The sequence below is a fragment of the Hyperolius riggenbachi genome, chromosome 10, assembly GCF_040937935.1.
Source record: "Hyperolius riggenbachi isolate aHypRig1 chromosome 10, aHypRig1.pri, whole genome shotgun sequence".
NCBI classification, from domain to species: domain Eukaryota; kingdom Metazoa; phylum Chordata; class Amphibia; order Anura; family Hyperoliidae; genus Hyperolius; species Hyperolius riggenbachi.
In genome coordinates this window covers 182,371,492-182,395,488 of record NC_090655.1, presented here as the reverse complement: position 1 = coordinate 182,395,488, position 23,997 = coordinate 182,371,492, and the positions used below count along the sequence as shown (strand labels likewise).

The 23,997-nt window shown below is 44.7% G+C and overlaps 1 protein-coding gene across 1 annotated transcript in view; it reads left to right on the top strand.

Annotated features, from left to right (window-relative positions):
- The window catches only part of PRAP1 (proline rich acidic protein 1), a 290,117-nt gene that overhangs the window by 88,032 nt on the left and 178,088 nt on the right, over window positions 1-23,997 (top strand). The window lies entirely within an intron of this gene.

The window sequence follows — 23,997 nt, the reverse complement described above, 5'->3', positions numbered from 1 at the left end:
CTCCTCATTCACTGTACTTTTAAACTCAAATATTTCCCCTGACTAAATCCAGCCCTATGTCATACAGACTGCATGATCCTTGTGTAGTCTTGCCACATCTATGTAGTATGCTACACAAATGTTTGTAAATTTGGAAAAATATAGGGTTTTGCTTCTCAGCTCAAGCCTTATTGCATGCTGCTGCCCCTGAATTCCTAGAGTGTTTAAACGCATGTAATTTGCTTTTCTTTTTGCCACCCATTGGGTGATAGCATTTAACTTAAATACCTCTGTTCATTAGATCAGTTTTGAGGCTCGTGTAGATGTTATCAGAGACACAGACAGGCTTTCTCATATAATTTCATCCTCCTTTGATAAGTTCCATATAGACTTGGAAGAGTGGAATAAGTATAGAGCTTGTGGATAGCCTGTGTACCCATTTGCCTGATTTGGCTGATCTTCTTGTGGCTTATTATATGTCATGCTGTCATTATCATTTCATTTTGGTGGGTTAATGGAAAGTCTAATTAATACCTGTAAGTTTATTATGCTCTGTTAACGTTTTGTTTAGAAGGGCATTATATATTGGGATTCTATGAAGGTTTATAGGATAAATTATTGCATTATTTTATATTTAAAATTATTTGCTTTTATGTAAAGTTTGCATATTTTACGGTACCTGTTAATACCCCTAATTGCACTTTATCTCCCAATGCTTGTATTTTTTGATTATATGTCAATAAGTTTAAGGACAAGTGATTTTCCACTGATTTTTACTTGTACTACTTTGCTATTGTATTTGTACATTTCAATAAAGCCCTTTTGTACACAAAATTTGGAAAAAAATATTGGGCAATTGGATTGTGTATTGTGGGGTACAGGGCCGGTTCTACACTTTTGCCAAATTGTGAGGACCCCCCCGATAGGTAGTATAATTGCCCTAAGTATAGGTAGCCCTGAGGGGGTAGCAGCCAGGTAGGGGAGCTCCGGGCACAGCGGTGGGGTGGGGGGGGGGGGTCAGCCCCCCTCCCTCACCTGGGTCCCCCCTCACCTGCGCTCCCCTTCCAGCTATTAGCATAGTGTCAGGCAGCAGGTGGGAAAGCGATGACTCTTCTCCTTACGTTTCAGTGCTGCGGTCCACCGCTTGTCACTTCCTGCAATTCCGCCCACTGTACTTAAGGAAGTACAGTGGGCGGCAATGCAGGAAGTGATAAGTGGTGGAACGCAGCACTGGAACATAAGGAGGTGAGTCATCACTTCCCTGCCCACTGCCTGACACTGCGCTAATAGCTGAAGGAGGAGCACAGACCGGGAGGACCCAGCTGAGGAAGGTGGGGTCTGTCCCCCCTCCCCACCGCTATGCCCACTGCCCCCCTTTCAGGCTGCTACCCCCTCCAGCTCAGCCGCCCCACACACCCATGGCCAGGTAAGCACACCCCCCCCACACACTTCTGGCGCTTGAGGAACCTGCCTCACCCCGCCTCATGGGCGGCCTGGGGCTGGGTAAGCATTAAATACTAGCTGATTTTGTGTGGATAGGCCTGTGTGTATCAGCTACATGTTTTTACAAAAGGACAACAATGGTTTATTCTTAACATGGCTATATCACTTATTGTACAAATACTGTTTCTTAACAGGCATAACCAAACAAAATTAAAACACTGATTGTTGAACAACTCTAATTCTAATTCTAGCACACAAATGGTTTTCCCCATCATATCATCCAGATTCAATAATGAATTTTATTCCTTGAAAAAAATTTTTTTTTTTTTCTTTTGTGGCCAGGCTTTTAGTCTCCATATTGTAATAAATATTTGTTGGTTGCTATTGGCAACGGCACTACACCTTCGTTCGGCACCATATCACAGGAAGTGTGATAACTCGACACTCATCACAGCAAACAGTATAGGAGATAGAACTTCTTAGGCATCATCAAAGTGCAAGAATTTATTTGTAAGTAGCAATCTTATATCTTCGTTACGTTACCTCCCTCGTGGCGAAGCAAACGGTCTGCAGAATCTTATGAGTTCCATGCGGTCTTGATCTTTCCCTAGTGAATAGATCAGGCGTTTTCTTTTGTTACATCTATGCTAGTTGCACTTAGGCAGTGGCGTACCTAGGGCATTTGACACCCGGTGCTGGGTATTATAAGACACCCCCCCCAAAAAAAAAACAGGTGAAGGGGCAAAAAATGGGTGGCGCTATAATGGGCGTGGCCATGATCGGATGAGGGCGGAGCTAACTGTAATTTGACGTGAACCCGGGTGAAAATACACGTAATGTGTGCAGATTTGCCCAGAGAATACGTTCAATCATGTCTGCAGATTTGCCCAGAGAATACGTTCAATCATGTCTGCAGATTTGCCCAGAGAATACGTTCAATCATGTCGGCAGATTTGCCCAGAAAATACATGCAATCATGTCGGCAGATTTGCCCAGAGAATACGTTCAATCATGTCGGCAGATTTGCCCAGAGAATACGTTCAATCATGTCGGCAGATTTGCCCAGAGAATACGTTCAATCATGTCGGCAGATTTGCCCAGAGAATACGTTCAATCATGTCGGCAGATTTGCCCAGAGAATACGTTCAATCATGTCTGCAGATTTGCCCAGAGAATACGTTCAATCATGTCGGCAGATTTGCCCAGAGAATACGTTCAATCATGTCGGCAGATTTTCCCAGAGAATACGTTCAATCATGTCTGCAGATTTGCCCAGAAAATACATGCAATCATGTCGGCAGATTTGCCCAGAAAATACATGCAATCATGTCGGCAGATTTGCCCAGAAAATGCATGCAATCATGTCGGCAGATTTGCCCAGAGAATACGTTCAATCATGTCGGCAGATTTGCCCAGAGAATACGTTCAATCATGTTGGCAGATTTGCCCAGAGAATACGTTCAATCATGTCGGCAGATTTGCCCAGAGAATACGTTCAATCATGTCGGCAGATTTGCCCAGAGAATACGTTCAATCATGTCGGCAGATTTGCCCAGAAAATACATGCAATCATGTCGGCAGATTTGCCCAGAGAATACGTTCAATCATGTCGGCAGATTTGCCCAGAGAATACGTTCAATCATGCCGGCAGATTTGCCCAGAGAATACGTTCAATCATGTCGGCAGATTTTCCCAGAGAATACGTTCAATCATGTCGGCAGATTTTCCCAGAGAATACGTTCAATCATGTCTGCAGATTTGCCCAGAAAATACATGCAATCATGTCGGCAGATTTGCCCAGAAAATACATGCAATCATGTCGGCAGATTTGCCCAGAGAATACGTTCAATCATGTCGGCAGATTTGCCCAGAAAATACATGCAATCGTGTGGCAGACCTGTCCAGAAAACACTTCAATCGTGTAGCAGACCTGGCCAGAACATAAATGCTACCCCTGGCTGCTAATATAAATTAAAAAGAAAAAAAAAAACATTTACTCACCTGCAGCAGAGCTCCTGTTCCGGCCTCCGTCCAGTGCGCAGCTCCCACGATCCTCTGCAGCCAGCAACTCCCAAAGTCTCCAGAGCAGGGCTTCGGACATTTTACTATAGCCCTGCTCTGCCGCTGCGGTGAACTGATACGGCGTCTATTAGATGCCGAAAGTCAGTTCACGCTGGGGGGTGCTTGGAGAATTTTAAGGTATAGGTAGCTAGTTGCCCCCAGTGAAGGTAGTATAGTTGCCCCAATATAGCTAGTATAGTTGCCCCCAGGATAGGCAGCATAGCTGCTGCCCCCAATGTAGGTAGTGTTGCTGCCCCCAGTGTAGTTTGTATAGTGGCCCCCGTAGAGCTTCCCTCCAGTATAGCTAGTATAGTGGCCCCCATAGTTGCCCCAGTATAGCTAGTATAGTGGCCCACAGTTTAGATAGTATAGTTGCCTCCATTGTAGCTGGTATGGTGCCCCCCCCCCAGTATAGGTAATATAGTGGCCCCCATAGATGCCCCCAGTGTAGCTAGTATAGTGCCCTGTGCCCCCCCCCCCCCGTTTAGCTGCCTCCAGTATAGTGGCCCCCAGCTGCCAGCTAGTATAGTGGCCCCCAGTTTAGGTAGTATAGTCCCCCCCCCCCCCCTCGTGTAGCTAGAAGGAGGGGTGACAGCAGGGATAGCGGCGGGGAGGGGGAAATATCCCCCCCTCCCTCACCTGGGTCCCCTCCTTCTGCCTCTCTTCTCCCCCAAAAATGCGGGCAGCGGGCCGGTGGCAGTGGGCAGCGAGCAGGCGAGCGCGGAGTATACTCACGTTACTTCCGCGTATCAGCCTGGAACGCTGCGTCGCCGTCACGTGCCTCTACTGCGCCTCCTATGATTGGAGGCGCAGAAGAGGCACGTGACGGTGACGCAGCGTTCCAGGCTGATACGCGGAAGTAACGTGAGTATACTCCGCGCTCGCCTGCTCGCTGCCCACTGCCACCGGCCCGCTGCCCGCATTTTTGGGGGGAGAAGAGAGGCAGAAGGAGGGGACCCAGGTGAGGGAGGGGGGGATATTTCCCCCTCCCCGCCGCTATCCCTGCTGTCACCCCTCCTCCTGGCGCTGCTCTTCCCCTCCTTAGTCAGGTGTAGGGGGGTCGTGGCGACACCCCCCTGGCTGACTGGTACCCGGTGCGCCCCGCCCCCCTGCGCCCTTAGGTAGGAACGCCACTTAGGCATATATACAGCATACAGTTACGGAAAATTACAAGAAGGAAGTCAGCAGAAGTAGCGAGCAGTGCCCTCGGGAGACCATGTTGACTATTCTTATACTAACCTCTAAAGAGTTAAATGTGACATCATCCCGCAGGGATGATCTAGTACCCATCGCATGCGATTGGCTGTTAATAGCATGTGATGGATGACCCTATCTGCGCCTGCTCCTAGGGGACAAGCCAAATATGGCGTTTCCTCCCTTATTATCTAGAAGTGAGAGAAAATGTTCCCTGGCTATTGTTTACCTTTAGGAAATATGAAAACACTTGATGTTTACAGTAAAGATGCCTGGCAATCTGTACATTGTGGACAGATAAGCACTCTGGCCTTGGGCTGGCCCTGTGTGAGACACAAGACCATGTTCCACAGTGCTTCTAGAAATGCCCCTTAACCACTTAAGGACCGCCCCCAGCCGATGGGCGGCGGCAAAGTCCGGGCCCAAACGACCGCAATACGCCCATCGGCGGGGGCAGCTGCGGGAGTGGCTATGCGGTGATCGCGTCATTTGTGACGCGATCAGCCGCCGGGGACTGGCTCCGCCCACCGCTCGCTGTAACCCGCCGGCCGTTCGGAAGCGCCGGCGGGTTACTAGCTGCCCGATCGCCGCACGGAAAGTGTATAATAGGCTTGTAATGTATACAAAGCCTATTATACTGGCTGCCTCCTGCCCTGGTGGTCCCAGTGTCCGAGAGACCACCAGGGCAGGCTGCAGCCACCCTAGTCTGCACCCAAGCACACTGATTCCCCCCCCCCTGCCCCCTGATCGCCCACAGCACCCCTCAGACCCCCCCCCCTGCCCACCCCCCAGACCACTGTTTGCACCCAATCACCCCCCTAATCACCCATCAATCACTACCTGTCAACGCTATTTTTTTTTTTAGTCCCTAATCTGCCCCCTACTCCCTCCTGATCACCCCCCCACCCCTCAGATTCTCCCCAGACCCCCCCCCCCAGACCCCTCCCCCCATGTACTGTATGCATCTATCCCCCCTGATCACCTGTCAATCACCTGTCAATCACCCGTCAATCACCCGTCAATCACCCCCTGTCACTGCCACCCATCAATCAGCCTCTAACCTGCCCCTTGCGGGCAATCTGATCACCCACCCACACCAATAGATCGCCCGCAGATCCGACATCAGATCACCTCCCAAATGCAGTGTTTACATCTCTTCTCTCCTCTAAACACCCACTAATTACCCATCAATCACCCATCAATCACCCCCTATCACCACCTGTCACTGTTACCCATCAGATTAGACCCTAATCTGCCCCTTGCGGGCACCCAATCACCCGCCCACACGCTCAGATTGCCCTCAGACCCCCCCTTATCAATTCGCCAGTGCAATATTTACATCTGTTATTCCCTGTAATAACCCACTGATCACCTGTCAATCACCCATCAATCACCCCCTGTCACTGCCACCCATCAATCACCCCCTGTCACTGCCACCCATCAATCAGCCCCTAACCTGCCCCTTGCGGGCAATCTGATCACCCACCCACACCAATAGATCGCCCGCAGATCCGACATCAGATCTCCTCCCAAATGCAGTGTTTACATCTCTTCTCTCCTCTAAACACCCACTAATTACCCATCAATCACCCATCAATCACCCCCTATCACCACCTGTCACTGTTACCCATCAGATTAGACCCTAATCTGCCCCTTGCCGGCACCCAATCACCCGCCCACACGCTCAGATTGCCCTCAGACCCCCCTTATCAATTCGCCAGTGCAATATTTACATCTGTTATTCCCTGTAATAACCCACTGATCACTTGTCAATCACCCATCAATCACCCCCTGTCACTGCCACCCATCAATCACCCCCTGGCACTGCCACCCATCAATCAGCCCCTAACCTGCCCCTTGCGGGCAATCTGATCACCCACCCACACCAATAGATCGCCCGCAGGTCCGACATCAGATCACCTCCCAAGTGCAGTGTTTACATCTCTTCTCTCCTCTAAACACCCACTAATCACCCATCAATCACCCCCTATCACCACCTGTCACTGTTACCCATCAGATTAGACCCTAATCTGCCCCTAGGGCACCCAATCACCCGCCCACACCTCAGAACGCCCTCAGACCCCAGCCCTGATCACCTCGCCAGTGCATTGCTTGCATCTATTTCCCCCCTCTAATCACACCTTGAGACACCCATCAATCACCTCCTGTCACCCCCTAGCACACCTACCCATCAGATCAGGCCCTAATTTGCCCCGTGTGGGCTCCTGATCACTCGGCCAAACCACCAGATCCCCCTCAGACCCCCTTCCGATCACCTCCCCAGTGCATTGATTGCATCTATTTTCCCCTCTAACCGCCCCCTGAGACACCCATCAATCACCTCCTGTCACCCCCCTAGCACTCCTATCCATCAGAACAGGCCCAATACATCCTGTCATCTAAGAGGCCACCCTGCTTATGACCGGTTCCACAAAATTTGCCCCCTCATAGACCACCTGTCATCAAAATTTGCAGATGCTTATACCCCTGAACAGTCATTTTGAGGCATTTGTTTTCTAGACTACTCCTCGCGGTTTAGGGCCCCTAAAATGCCAGGGCAGTATAGGAACCCCACAAGTGACCCCATTTTAGAAAGAAGACACCCCAAGGTATTCTGTTAGGTGTATGATGAGTTCATAGAAGATTTTATTTTTTGTCAAAAGTTAGCGGAAATTGGATTTTTATTGTTTTTTTCACAAAGTGTCATTTTTCACTAACTTGTGACAAAAAATAAAATCTTCTACGAACTCACCATACCCCTAACGGAATACCTTGGGGTGTCTTCTTTCTAAAATGGGGTCACTTGTGGGGTTCCTATACTGCCCTGGCATTTTAGGGGCCCTAAACCGTGAGAAGTAGTCTAGAAAACAAATGCCTCAAAATGACCTGTGAATAGGACGTTGGGCCCCTTAGCGCACCTAGGCTGCAAAAAAGTGTCACACATGTGGTATCGCCGTACTCAGAAGAAGTAGTATAATGTGTTTTGGGGTGTATTTTTATACATACCCATGCTGGGTGGGAGAAATCTCTCTGTAAATGGACAATTGTGTGTAAAAAAAATCAAATAATTGTCATTTACAGAGATATTTCTCCCACCCAGCATGGGTATGTGGAAAAATACACCCCAAAACACATTATAATACTTCTCCCGAGTACGGCGATACCACATGTGTGGCACTTTTTTGCACCCTAACTGCGCTAAGGGGCCCAAAGTCCAATGAGTACCTTTAGGATTTCACAGGTCATTTTGCGACATTTGGTTTCAAGACTACTCCTCACGGTTTAGGGCCCCTAAAATGCCAGGGCAGTATAGGAATCCCACAAATGACCCCATTTTAGAAAGAAGACACCCCAAGGTATTCCGTTAGGAGTACGGTGAGTTCATAGAAGATTTTATTTTCTGTCACAAGTTAGCGGAAAATGACACTTTGTGAAAAAAAAAATTAAAATCAATTTCTGCTAACTTGTGACAAAAAAAAAAATCTTCTATGAACTCACCATACTCCTAACGGAATACCTTGGGGTGTCTTCTTTCTAAAATGGGGTAATTTGTGGGGTTCCTATACTGTCCTGGCATTTTAGGGGCCCTAAACCGTGAGGAGTAGTCTTGAAACCAAATATCTCAAAATGACCTGTGAAATCCTAAAGGTACTCATTGGACTTTGGGCCCCTTAGCGCAGTTAGGGTGCAAAAAAGTGCCACACATGTGGTATCGCCGTACTCAGGAGAAGTAGTATAATGTGTTTTGGGGTGTATTTTTCCACATACCCATGCTGAGTGGGAGAAATATCTCTATAAATAGACAATTGTGTGTAAAAAAAAATTAAAAAATTGTCATTTACGGAGATATTTCTCCCACCCAGCATGGGTATGTGTAAAAATACACCCCAAAACACATTATACTACTTCTCCTGAGTATGGCAATACGACATGTGTGGCACTTTTTTGAAGCCTAACTGCGCTAAGGGGCCCAAAGTCCAATGAGCATCTTTAGGCTTTACAGGGGTGCTTACAATTAGGCACCCCCCAAAATGCCAGGACAGTGAACACACCCCACAAATGACCCCATTTTGGAAAGTAGACACTTCAAGGTATTCAGAGAGGACCATAGTGAGTCCGTGGCAGATTTCATTTTTTTTTGTCGCAAGTTAGAAGAAATGGAAACTTTTTTTTTTTTTGTCAGAAAGTGTCATTTTCCGCTAACTTGTGACAAAAAATAAAATCTTCTATGAACGCACCATGCCTCTCACTGAATACTTTGGGATGTCTTCTTTCCAAAATGGGGTCATTTGGGGGGTATTTGTACTTTCCTGGAATTTTAGCCCCTCATGAAACCTGACAGGTGCGCAGAAAAGTCAGAGATGCTTAAAAATGGGAAAATTCACTTTTGGCACCATAGTTTGTAAACGCTATAACTTTTACCCAATCCAATAAATATACACTGAATGGTTTTTTTTTTATCAAAGACATGTAGCAGAATAACTTTCGCGCTCAAATGTATAGGAAATTTTACTTTATTTGAAAAATGTCAGCACAGAAAGTTAAAAAAAATCATTTTTTTGCCAAAATTCATGTCTTTTTTGCTGAATATAATAAAAAGTAAAAATCGCAGGAGCAATCAAATAGCACCAAAAGAAAGCTGTATTAGTGACAAGAAAAGGAGGTAAAATTCATTTAGGTGGTAGGTTGTATGAGCGAGCAATAAACCGTGAAAGCTGCAGTGGTCTGAATGGAGAAAAAGGCTCTGGTCCTTAAGGGGCGAAAAGACTGTGGTCCTGAAGTGGTTAAAGGGAGACTCTCTGCAAGTCAAGTATTTTAACTAATCTCAGTTAAAGGAATACTATCGATACCCAAGTGTTCTAAAATGACAGTGTGCAAAGAATGTCTAAGTAGCTGTGTAAACATTTTCCTACTTTTCATGTTAAATATCAGAGGCAAAAGCTGTAATTTATTGAGGGTGGGATTTAGCTATATTGGGACAAATCAATTGCAGAAGGGGTGTCTGCTTCAATGCACAGCCAGAGTTGCATATCAGACTACAGAAAGCAAATATCAAACATATCAAACTCTGAAAGCAAAAACAGTATGAAAAAGTTGTGACAATTTCCTCTGCTCTCTTCAGACACGTCAGTCAGAAACACAGGACACAGGAGCTGCAGCTGTTGGGAGCTCTCTTCTCTGTCACACACAGAGCTACACATAGAGTTAACTGATCAAGTGTGAGGGGAATTTCCCCTCTCCTCATAGCTCAGTCAGCCATCAGTTTTGGCGTCAGTAAAGTTTGAATGTATTTTGCTAACAGTAAACAAAGAAGTTGCTACTAAAATGTATGCACCAGTACTTAGCAGCACTTCCCAAACAATTCCTGTGTCAATTGAAAAAAATATGTGAATCGATAGTATTCCTTTAACTATTTCACATTCCTGGACGTGAAACTCACGTCCAGGAAGCCATGTGCGCTCCTGCGCGTCCACGCGGCCGATCGCGCGCGTGCACGCGCGCTCCCGGCCGGCGGTTTGTTAGCCAGTGAATCAGTGAATCGGGCAACGGTGCCCGATCACTGATTCCTCTCCCCCGCAGAAAAAGCGACAGCTTCTCTCGGAAGCTACGCTTTTTCTGCTTCCTATGTCGCTCTAAGCGTACGTGGTACGCTTAGAGTGACGTCACTGTAAACAACTCATGGCTGCCATCTTGTGGCCAAAAAGTAAACTACATCTAAATGTTAAATAAAAATAAAAATACACATATATTTACAAAAAAAAATACAATTTCAATCCCACCCTCCCAAAAATACCCACATAAAATGTTTAATTAAAAAAAACAAAAAAACATTACAATAAAAAAAAAAAAAAAACACAAATATTTACCTAAGGGTCTAAACTTTTTAAATAGCTATGTAAAGATGAAATATTTCTTTTTTTTATTATTATTATAAGCTTGTAAATAGTGATTAATGCAAAACGGAAAAAATGCACTTTTTATTTCCAAATAAAATATTGTCGCCATACATTGTGATAGGGACATAATTTAAATGGTGTAATAACCGGGACAAATGGACATATACAATAGGTGGGTTTTAATTATGGAGGCATGTATTATTTTAAAACTATAATTGCCGAAAAGTGAGAAATAATGATTTGTTTCCGTTTTTTTCTTATTCTTCCTTTTAAAATGCATTTACAGTAAAGTGGCTCTTAGTAAAATGTACCCCCCAAAGAAAGCCTAATTGGTGGCGGAAAAAACAAGATATAGATCAGTTCATTGTGATAAGTAGTAATAAAGTTATAGGCTAATGAATGGGAGGTGAACATTGTTCGGATGCATGAAGCGAAAAACGACTGAATGCGAACTGGTTAAAGTAACTGAGGCCTAGGAATTCAAGCATATCATACTTAAATTCTAACACATATAAAAATGACTTAAACCACCGAAACAAGGCACCATGGCATAGATCTATTATTGAGGTATCCTTGTGACTTGGCCGCCTCTCTGAGTCCGCTCCATCAGTGCTTCCTGTTTACTGGGCTGACATTCTGATAAAGCCGGATCCCGGATTTCCTCAATTGACATTCCATGAGCAGAGTTGTATCCCTGGAGAATGGTAAGTTTGAATGCACTACATCTACCTCTATAGAAGGGACATCTCATTGGTGCTGATGTATTGTTTGCATCATCATATCTGTCTCAAACTTTGGTTGGTTTCTGGGCTCGGTTCATTCCCATTACAAACCAAGTGACATTATTTGCATGCCCCTCCAGTATGATTTACAGAACTGCAGGCTATCTACATATGTTTTATGATACGGGGGAGTTTTACATTTAATCCTGGTGCTGGAGTATCGCAGCTGTGAATACTAGTCACTCAGTGAATCTGCAGGCTATACAACTTTTCCCTTATTCAATTCTTGTTTTCTTCTAGTTTTCTCCTGGGTGATATTTTCACACCTTTTTCATAAAATGCCTTTTAAGCCAACAGCAAGCAAGAAAATACTCAAAATACAAAATTTGCAGGATATGTTAAGTAGAACAGTGGGAACAAGGGGAAAAAATGTTTTCAAAAACACCTTATAGTTTTTGAGAAAATTGATTTTAAACTTTCAAAGGAAAATAGTATACATTTAAATGCAGTAAATGACAGTAAATGTATTTACCGCATTTACATGTATACTTTTTTCCCTTGATACTTCCTTTGAAATGTCAAAATTGATTTTATCAAACTATAACGTCTTTTTCCCACTGTTCTTCTCAACATACAGTGGTTTGCAAAGGTATTCAGCCCCCCTGAGGTTTTCCTGCATTTTGTCACATTACTGCCACAAACATAACTGCAAAGTGGGGTGTGCGTAATTATTTGGCCCCCTGAGTCAATACTTTGTAGAATCACCTTTTGCTGCAATTACAGCTGCCAGTCTTTTAGGGTATGTCTCTACCAGCTTTGCACAGCTAGAGACTGAAATCTTTGCCCATTCTTCTTTGCAAAACAGCTCCAGCTCAATCAGATTAGATGGACGGCGTTTGTAAACAGCAGTTTTCAGATCTTGCCACAGATTCTCGATTGGATTTAGATCTGGACTTTGACTGGGCCATCCTAACACATGGATATGTTTTGTTTTAAACCATTCCATTGTAGCCTTGGCTTTATGTTTAGGGTCGTTGTCCTGCTGGAAGGTGGACCTCCGCCCCAGTCTCAAGTCTTTTGCAGACTCCAAGAGGTTTTCTTCCAAGTTTGCCCTGTATTTGGCTCCATCCATCTTCCCATCAACTTTGACCAGCTTCCCTGTCCCTGCTGAAGAGATGCACCCCCCCGAGCATGATGCTGCCACCACCATATTTGACAGTGAGGATGGTGTGTTCAGAGTGATGTGCAGTGTTAGTTTTCCGCCACACATAGCGTTTTGCATTTTGGCCAAAAAGTCCCATTTTCTCTCATCAGAGCACCTTCTTCCACGTTTGCTGTGTCCCCCACATGGCTTGTGGCAAACTACAAACGGGACTTCTTATGCTTTTCTGTTAACCATGGCTTTCTTCTTGCCACTCTTCCATAAAGGCCAACTTTGTGCAGTGCACGACTAATAGTTGTTCTATGGACAGATTCCCCCACCTGAGCTGTAAATCTCTGCACTTCATCAGTCAGCATGGGCCTCTTGACTGCTCTCCTTGTTTGGCCTGTGAGTTTAGGTGGACAGCCTTGTCTTGGTAGGTTTACAGTTTTGCCATACGCCTTCCATTTCTGAATGATCACTTGAACAGTGCTCCGCGGGATGCTCAAGGCATTGGAAATCTTTTTGTAGCCTAAGCCTGCTTTAAATTTCTCAATAACTTTATCCCTGACCTGTCTGGTGCGTTCTTTGGACTTCATGGTGTTGTTGCTCCCAATATTCTCTTAGACAACCTCTGAGGCCATCACAGAGCAGCTGTATTTGTACTGACATTAGATTACAAAGAGGTGCACTCTATTTAGTCATTAGCACTCATCAGGCAATGACTATGGGCAACTGATTGCACTCAGACCAAAGGGAGCTGAATAATTACGCACACCCCACTTGCAGTTATTTATCTGTAAAAAATGTTTGGAATCATGTATGATTTTCGTTCCACTTCTCACCTGTACACCACTTTGTATTGGTCTATCACGTGGAATTCCAATAAAATTGATACATGTTTGTATAATTACGCACACCCCACTTGCAGTTATTTATCTGTAAAAAATGTTTGGAATCATGTATGATTTTCGTTCCACTTCTCACCTGTACACCACTTTGTATTGGTCTATCACGTGGAATTCCAATAAAATTGATACATGTTTGTGGCAGTAATATGACAAAATGTGGAACACTTCAAGGGGGCCGAATACTTTTGAAAACCACTGTATCTGGAAAATTTGGTATTTATTTATTTGGTATTTTTAGCATGTAAATAGCTTTGCTATTAACTACTAAATTCGGAGGGTCTTTAATCACAAATACTTTTTTCATTTGAAACTTTAAAATCGATTTTCTCAAAAACTAAAAGTTGTAGCCTCTGATGACCTTTATAATCCATGCAATTTTGGGGATTGTAGCATGTATGGGGGCTTTGCTATTAACGTTAAAGTCAAATCCGTGCTCACGGCCATGATCACAGATTCTACATGTAATCACGGCTAAAATCCAAGTCGACTTCGGAGCTCTGATTCAAATTCGGATCACGATCACGGCGTATCAAGATTTCAATCCTGCTGTGGCAGGATTTACTCGAATTCGTGGTTGGGGGTATCCAAGCATCACTGCATATAATTTCCCCCCTTCGGGGCGAGCAGAGAGTGGCAGCAATGTCGTACATTACCTGTTCTCAGCAGACCTAATGACATGTCCTCTTCCCTCCTCTCTTCAGCAGCACCATACAGTGTAAAGCCTTGTGGCTCATGTTGCTGCATGTCATATGACATGCATCAGGTGCTGCAAAAAGATACACTGGACAAAGTGGCTAAAGAGAAGAGTAAAGAGGACGTGTCGCTAGCGGGCTGCTAACAGGTAATGTATGATGCTTTCACTGCCACACTCTGCATCTGTTAACGTTAAAGTCAAATTAGTGCTCACGGCCATGATCACAGATTCTACATGTAATCACGGCTAAAATCCAAGTCGAATTCGGAGCTCTGATTCAAATTCGGATCACGATCACGGCGTATTAAGATTTCAATCCTGCTGTGGCAGGATTTACTCGAATTCGTGGTTGGGGGTATCCAAGCATCACTGCATATAATGTCCCCCCTTCGGGGCGAGCAGAGAGTGGCAGCAATGTCGTACATTACCTGTTCTCAGCAGACCTAATGACATGTCCTCTTCCCTCCTCTCTTCAGCAGCACCATACAGTGTAAAGCCTTGTGGCTCATGTTGCTGCATGTCATATGACATGCATCAGGTGCTGCAAAAAGATACACTGGACAAAGTGGCTAAAGAGAAGAGTAAAGAGGACGTGTCGCTAGCGGGCTGCTAACAGGTAATGTATGATGCTTTCACTGCCACACTCTGCATCTGGGCTCCCTTGGCCCCTGAGCCCCCCGTGACTGCCTGGGTCATGGGTGAATTGTTACACCCCTAATGCAAATCAGCTGCCTAGTGGTCATATAAACAAACTTATTAGCATGTTGTATATAGCACATCGATTGATTTACATTGCAGGAATTGTTTGCTAGAACCACCTGTTAACTCATTACCACCACTTACTTTATTACCGTAATGTGTGCATTGCAGGGTACCCCATGTAATGCCACGACTTCACCATTACACAGTGGCATAGCTAAAGAGTATGGGCCCCAGTGCAAGTTTCACATTGGCCCCCCCCCAAGCATTCTATACATAACAAATGATACAGTACAACAAAACCTGCCAAAGACAACCAGAAGGTACCAGAAGGGGATGGGGAACAGCTTGGTAATGATTATTACTATTCAAAGCATCTATAGAAATTATTATTACCAGCACAGAATCAATAAACCAAAATATTGCAGGGGAGGATGTTTTAAAACCATTCTGCCTTACAAAAACGCCAGTGAAAGTTTTAAAAGGCATCCCTGCATACATTAATACTTCACCAAGTAAGCAGCAGCATCACAATGGCTGAGGATCATTCTGTGAATTCCAGCTTCATGTATAACTACTGGCCTCCAGCAAGTGGCTCCATGCACGTTCCTGCTACTTATTGCCAGGGTCTTGCACCTGCTGTTCCCCTGTCTTAAAGCAAACCTGAACTGAAAATAAATTGATGAGATTAACTGTATCTATGGTAGCAGGAAAAAAGGGTGTCGACTGAGGGTGGATGAAAAGGGCACCACCATAGACTTTAATGCAACTATCGTTAATACGGCGAAAAAAGCAGAAAAAAGGGCGCTGCAATAAATATCGTCAAGAACATTAGAACATTAAAGTTTTTGAAATATGTTATCATTTTAGAAACTTGCAACGTTATAGTTTTTATCATATTATTTTGTTTGTATGTACAGATTTTCCGTTAAAGATATTATCGTTTCTAAGTGGAAAAGGGTGTTTCTGCAGAGGGAGTGGTTAGTGTTTGGCAACACTAGGGGAAGTGGTTAGGGTTCGGTACCACCTGGATGGCGGTTAGTTTTAGGTAACACCAGGGGGGGTGGTTAGGGTTAAGAACCACCTGGGGGGTGGTTAGGGTTAGGCACCACCCGGGGGTTATGGTTAGGCACCATGGAGGGGTGATTAGGGTCAGGCACCACCTGGGGAGTGGTTAGGGTTAGGCACCACCAGGGGAGGATTCTGTGTGAGAGTAGGGTTGGGTTAAGCTGTATTATTGAATTACGTAACAATTTTTAACGTTAATATCTTTTCGTTATTATTTCCTGTCTGTTTTAACAATGGTATTTATCATTAACCAAGTTTGACAACAATGTTTATCGTTATCAGATTTCATTATCCACCGGTGCATTTCGTTATCCAGCAGGTCCCTTTTTTTCATGCACGCGTATCTAGGTTTCTGCTTCTAAATATGACATAGAATCCCCCAGCTGTATTTGGTGTTCAAAAGCTAAAAAAAAAAAATGGGCTGGCTATGGACTGGTTGTGGGGGATTAGATTTTAATCTCTGTGTTTCCTTTGGGGTTTTTTTTGCAGCTTGGGGGGGGGGGGGGGGTGTCTCTTGGGGGAGGGGGGTCTCTTGGATAACTGGTCCATAACAATAATTGGAGATTGGCGTGGTATACCCACATGAATACTGTATCATATTTTACTTAAGTGGCTGGGTAACTAGCTGATTAGTTCAATAGCTCAGTTCAAGACCTGAAGTACAGCACAACAGTAAGACTGACACTGGCATAGTCTTAAACAAGGTGGGGATTTAAAGAGTACCTGAACTGACATGTGACATGGTAAGATAAACATATGTATGTAGCAAATCAGGAAAAAAGGGTGCACAGAGCAAAGAGGAAAGAAGAGGGAATTTTGCGGCAATAGAGAGAAATTGGGTGCACAGAGGCGCCCAATAAAATGCAGCAATAGATGGAAATTTGCCTGGAAAATGCCGCTATAAATAGTGGGAGCGAATTCCATCTATTGCTGCTAATCAACACTCCACTCAAACACTGCTGCAAAACGGCATTATTGGAAAGAACTGTGCATATGGTGCAATGATAAAAGCTGTGATTAGTGGCAATAGAGGAAAATTTGGGCACATGGAGTCGCCCAATAAAATGCGGCAATAGATGGAATTTTGGGCGCCTGGAAATTGGAATAGTGCCCACTATTGATAGACTCAATTTCCAAGTGCCCACTATTTATAGACTCAATTTCCAAGTGCCCACTATTAATAGACTCAATTTTGTGATTAACCTTCTGCCGCCCGCGTCACGCCAGCAGGCGTGGCCGCGGCGGCAGCCCCAGGACCGCCTAACGCCAATTGGCGTAAAGTCCTGGGGCTCTGTTTTGTATGAGATCGCGCGCATTGGTGCGCGCGCATCTCATGCTCGGAGGGCGGAGCTCCGCCCCGCCTTCAGTCTCCGAGCGGCTATTGCCGCTCGGGAGACTGTTAGACGGCGATCACGCCATCTATTTACTAGGTGCAGCGCTGCGATGAGCAGCAGCGCTGCACTGGGGACAGCCGTGTGACACGGCTGTCCCCATGGGGGACAAGAGAGCGATCGGCTCTCATAGGCAGAAGCCTATGACAGCCGATCGCCGTAATTGGCCGGCTGTGGGGTGGGAGGGAGGGAAGGGGTTTAAAGCAACAGTTTGTTTTTTTAAAAAAAGCAGCAACACAAATATTGATAAAAAAAATAAACATGGGGGGAGCGATCAGACCCCACCAACAGAGAGCTCTGTTGGTGGGGAGAAAAGGGGGGGGGATCACTTGTGTGCTGAGTTGTGCGGCCCTGCAGCTTGGCCTTAAAGCTGCAGTGGCCAATTTAGCTAAAAATTGCCTGGTCACTAGGGGGGTTTAGCCCTGCAGTCCTCAAGTGGTTAAAGAGGCGCTGTAAGCCATACTATCTCAGGAAAAAGAACAAATATATAAGTAGATAAATACTTGCTCTACTTACATAACACATGTATTGCACTGTCCACGTTATGATTCCTGTGAATTTTATAAAGGAAAAGTAGAGAATCCTATTCTAGACAGTTTCCATATTTACTGTGGCTATTTTGAAGCCAGTCGTTATGTAATACCCACCTTTAGTCTCCTCTGCACGATTTGCCTGCCCTTCACTATAGAAAGTGCATTGTTTTCGCCTGAGAAATTTTGGCCAATCAGAGAGGAACAGAGGAGTGGGAGGGGAAACCAGGAGGGAAAGAGGCTTCAGCTTCAGGCTGCATTAGTTAAGTCTGAGGAGAAGTAGGGAAGCAAGAAAAAGACAACCCAGCATGCCCTGCAACTTCTCTTTTGTGTACCAAATAAGAGTCATATAAACTGGGGAATGATAATTTATCAACAAGAAAAGTAATAGTGATTTTAACTTTTGGATTGCCCGATTAGCATCCGTATTACTTGTTTACCAGATAAAAATAAAGAATTGATTTTTTATTTTATGCCCGACAGTTACTCTTTAAGCTTCCAGGTCCTGATACACACTGTTAGAACCTCCACCACACCCCTTCAGCAGAGAACACACCATTATAGAAGACCCTATAGGATACAGCGCTTGTAGGGTAGTTTTACAGGCCTCCCTCTGCTTTAACTAGCTCCTTTAGATTACCTCTTCCATTCAGAGTAGACTCTTATGCACAGACATTCACCTCAGAGAAAAACATAATATCCTATATAGCGTAAAACAGTACTACTATTTATTTAAAAACGGGTTGTACACTCACATTTAAAACTTGGATCAAAGCGCAGGAGTTTTTTGTGGTATCTCCCTCGCTAGCTCCTCATCTTACGCTGTAGAGATTGAACGCCTAGACCATGCTGCCACACTTCCTTCCTGATCCACATGTAGCTCCTCCCTACATGTTTCGTCACCAAGAGTGACTCATCAGGGGCACACCCCCACATCAATCAGCCTCCATTGAAACCTATTTAGAACTCCCACCCCTGCTTCCTAGCGACGCCCTCTCTGGAGCCAGTCCTGAGAGCCTGCCCACAGGAAAGTTACAATCACTATGCACAAATGCATGTAAATTTCAATACAACAATTTCCAAAACTTAAAAAACTTATTCCACCACTATAAATGCATTATATATTATACTTAAACCCATATCGCACTGCATAACAGGGGTGTAGCAATAGCCATAGCAGCTGCTATGGGGCCCTGGAACATTAGGGGCCCAGGTGGTACTTAATGTATTCACCATTAACTTTTTTTGTGTTTCTCCACCCATTGACTCAGTGCCCATGAACTATGTGCAGTTTTGATTGCGTGAGAATGTAAATTGCCCAATCAACTCATATCCGTAGGGTAGGGGCAGGTGGCATTGCTTAAGAGTGCCTGTATCTGAGGGCCCCATGAAAGTTTTGCTATGGGGCCTAATGATCTCTAGCTACACCTCTGCTGCATAAACCAATTTTAATAACACACACTAGTTTAACATCACTTTTTTTATTTTACCACTGCACTCCACACTATTCAAATTTTAATCCTTTTAGCAAGACTTATCCAGGGATAATAAAACTTTGTATGAAATAATTAACTATTCTACCCATATGAGGACAAGACCATGCCACATCACAACACATGCCAAAAGCCAAATAATTTCGCATATCTTTTGCAACCTACCTCCCATCATTGCATCAATTCAATTTCCCATCTATCTGACATGACCCTTTTATCACATTGCACAGTACATACCCAGCTAGTGCTGCATTCCAATGCAGTTACATCTCCATGGATATGTGATCTCTGTATCCCAGGTCCCATGTTAATCATGCAGACCCCACTACCAGAGTCACTCTGAGTCTCCATAGGACTCCTGTTCCTTCCTACTTTATATGAGGGGGCAGTCAGAAATGTGAAGGGGGCATCATGTCTGAGAACATTTTTTGTAGATACGGCGTGGTCATGACATCATGTAGGCGGGGCTAACTGTAATGTAGTTATACCAGCTAATGTAGTTACATAAAAAAAATGAAGTAAATGCACATAATGCCAGACAGCGTTTCCTCAGTAAATGCACATAATGACAGACAGCTTTTCCCCAGTAAATGCACGTAATGAGAGACAGCATTTCACCAGTAAATGCACATAAGAGACAGCGTTTGACCAGTAAATGCACGTAATAACAGACAGCCTTTCACCAGTAAATGCACGTAATGAGAGACCGCGTTTCACCAGTAAATGCACATGACAGACAGCGTTTCCCCAGTAAATGCATGTAATGAGAGACAGTCTTTCACCAGTAAATGCACATAATGAGAGACAGCGTTTCACCAATAAATGCACGTAATGAAAGACAGCATTTCACCCGTAAATGCATGTAATGAGAGACAGCCTTTCACCAGTAAATGCATGTAATGAGAGACAGTGTTTCACCAGTTAATGCACATAATGACAGACAGCCTTTCACCAGTAAATGCACATAATGACAGACAGTGTTTCACCAGTAAATGCACGTAATGACAGATCGCCTTTCACCAGTAAATGCATGTAATGACAGACAGCGTTTCATAGGTGTCCCCGGTATATGTAGTCAGGTGTATAGATGTCCCCAGTATATGTAGCCAGGTCTACAGGTGTCCCCAGTATATATAGTCAGGTGTATAGCTGTCCCCAGTATATGTAGCTAGGTGTATAGCTGTCCTCAGTATATGTAGCCAGGGGTATATGTGTCCCCACTATAGGTAGCCAGGCGTATAGCTGTCCCCAGTATACTGTATGTAGCCAGGTGTTTAGGTGTCCCCATTCCTACGCGGTTGCGTGCTGTAGTATGCGCACAGCCCGGCCAGCGCTGGTGCACTAGATCCTGACCAAGCCGACCGGAATACGGGGCCACAGGGCAGTAACAGGTACCCAAGTGGGCAGAAAGGAGGACGGGGGAATGGTGAGCATCAGGACAACTCACTATACATGCCTGCTTCGCTGTTTTTCATCTTCTTTTGGGCTCTGGTATCCTTTAAGATGAATGGTTCTTTATTTAGGATAAATCATTATGCACTCCTAATCTGTTGTAAAAATTGATTACTTTGAAGAAGAACAAAAATCCGCAATCAAGATATTTCTCCACAGAGTCAAAGTCCTTGAGGTGCCAGCTCACCAATAACTGTACAATTTTTAGCAAATAGTCATATTTTTGATAAGATCATTCAGACTGAAAGAAAAGACTGTATTTAATTGATCGACACCAATTAAATAATCCAACTTGTTGCCACCAGTTATGATCATATCTATGAAAAAATATGCCAAATGGAACAATCATTTCTTTAAAAAAATGATTGATAATGTGATTGTTCAGGATCGATCAGATTCTCTGTTTTCATGCAATACATTCTGAATAACCTGATTGAGAATACAATTGATCACTAAAAATTATACTAATAAAAGAGAGTGTTGTTACCTTTCACATAAAATTAGAGGGAAATAGCTTATATAAGGCCAAAGCTTATGAAATACCCTACCGTATATAAAAAATGCAACAGCATTACTCCTAATTAAGAGGTATAGTACATCACCCAGAAGCATAAAAAGAATATGTACTTTTGCTATTTGCAGATCTCTCTTTTTTTTCACCAAAATCATTGGATCTCATGAGTCTTTGCCTTCCAGAACTAATTTTGAGTATGTTTGTGCATCAAACTCTGTGTCTACTGGCCTCATTTGATTGTTATATAAATGCACAATATCTCCTGTTAGTCTTTCTAAGTAGAGTTGGGCCGAACGGTTCGCCGGCGAACGTGGTTCGCGCGAACTTAGGTGGTTCGCGTGCGGGTACCGCACGCGAACGTTTTGCGGAAGAAGTTCGGTTCGCCCCATAATGCACCTGAGGGTCAACTTTGACCCTCTACATCACAGTCAGCAGGCCCAGTGTAGCCAATTAGGCTACACTAGCCCCTGGAGCCCCACCCCCCTTATATAAGGCAGGCAGCGGCGGCCATTACGGCCACTCGTGTGCCTGCATTAGTGAGAGTAGGGCGAGCTGCTGCAGTCTCTCATATAGGGAAAGATTAGTTAGGCTTAACTTCTTCCTGGCTGCATACCTGTTCTGTTCAGTGAGCCCTCAGCCCACTGCATACCTGTACTGTGATCCTGCCACTGCATACCTGTTCAGTGATCCTGCCACTGCATACCTGTTCTGTGAACCCACCCACCACCACTGCATACCTGTTCAGTGATCCTGCTGCCACTGCATACCTGTTCTGTGAACCCACCCACCACTGCATACCTGTTCAGTGATCCTGCCACTGCATACTTGTTCTGTGAACCCACCCACCACCACTGCATACCTGTTCAGTGATCCTGCCACTGCATACCTGTTCTGTGAACCCACCACTGCATACCTGTTCTGTGAACCCACCCACCACTGCATACCTGTTCAGTGATCCTGCTGCCACTGCATACCTGTTCTGTGAACCCACCACTGCATACCTGTTCTGTGAACCCACCACTGCATACCTGTTCAGTGAACCCGCCACTGCATACCTGTTCTGTTCAGTGGACCCGCCACTGTATACCTGTTTAGTGAACCCGCCACTGCATACCTGTTCTGTTCAGTGGAGTTTGGTGTGTCAGTGTGAAGCAGTACCTTAATTACACTACCTGATTGATGTATACACATGCAAGATGTTTTAAAGCACTTTAGGCCTGTCATTTAGCATTCAATGTGATTTCTGCCCTTAAAACGCTGCTTTTCGTCAAATCCAGATTTTTCCCGGGGACTTTTGGCGTGTATCCCACTCCGCCATGCCCCCCTCCAGGTGTTAGACCCCTTGAAACATCTTTTCCATCACTTTTGTGGCCAGCATAATTATTTTTTTTTTTCAAAGTTCGCATCCCCATTGAAGTCTATTGCGGTTCGCGAACTTTAACGCGAACCGAACCTTCCGCGGAAGTTCGCGAACCCGGTTCGCGAACCTAAAATCGGAGGTTCGGCCCAACTCTATTTCTAAGCCACAGTACATCCTTGGATGAAACCAGGAACGCAACTGTACACCAGAGACAGAAGACCTTCAGCATATGTGGAAATTTACCCCTACCTGCTCCATTAGCTCCTCTCCGGTGGAAACGCAATATAAGGTGCTATTGCGTTTGTACCTTACATCGGATCGCATTGAGAAATTTAATCCTAGCAGTAAGGGCCTATGTTTAGAGTATGTGGGCAAAGGGGTACCTTTACGCATGTGTGGTGGTCATACCCCAGAGCACGCAGATTTTGGATTTGAGTTTACCAAGTTAGTGGCTGGGTAGTGTACTAGTTAAGGGCACCGCCTTTGACATGGGAGACCAGGGTTCGAATCCTGGCTACGGTCAGTACCTGTTCAGTAAGGAGTTCAAGGCAAGACTCGATAACACTGCAGGGTGGCCTATAGAGCCTGTCCCAGTGGCTGCAGCTCTAGAGTGCTTTGAGTCCGAAGGAGAAAAGCGCTATATAAATGTTCAGATTATTATTATTATATTACCAAGTTATATACACTACAATCAAACTCCAAGTCCCACAATTACCAGCAGGAGCCCTTTTGCGTTTAAAACCTACTGAGATATCCAACTCTCAGTATAAATTGTTAATGCATATGTGACTTGCAGCTAAAAGGTTAATTGCAAGCTCTTGGAGGACCACCTCTTTAGCTTTCACTACATTTAAGCCATGCACTCTGTTTTGATAAAATGAAAGCTATACTGCACAATACACTACCACAGTTTGAGAAGGTTTGGAAACCATATTTCCTGAATTATTCTCACTGGCTCCCGCAGTCTCTCACTACGGTATGATTAGTTGGGCCGCTCCTACGGAGCTCCCATGGAACTCACCCAACTGTTTTGGGGAGGTGTTGCAGACCGGCTTGCCACTACTTCTTTTCTCTTACCTTTTTTTTCTCTCTCTCCTTCTTCTATAACCTCTCACACTTTTCCCAGTTGGATTCTGTCTCATCTGGGTTTTGCAGTTTGGCTTCAATTGCCTCAGTTGTTTTATTACTCATATAGTTCATGAGTATGCTTGGTTTGATGAATGTTTATTGTTCTTTTGTTTTATTGTTCCCTTTAAAGTATTTTGTTTTCAACCTGCCCCCAAGGCACGCTTGGTCTAACTCATATGAGCCACTGATTCTGCGTGGTGGCTCTTATAACGGAGCGAGTTGCACTAGCTATTAGTTGACTTAGCTGGGATGTCGGTAAATGATGCCTTGGTGCTGCTGACATCTGTATACAGACCCGGGACAAGGTCCTCCAGCACCCA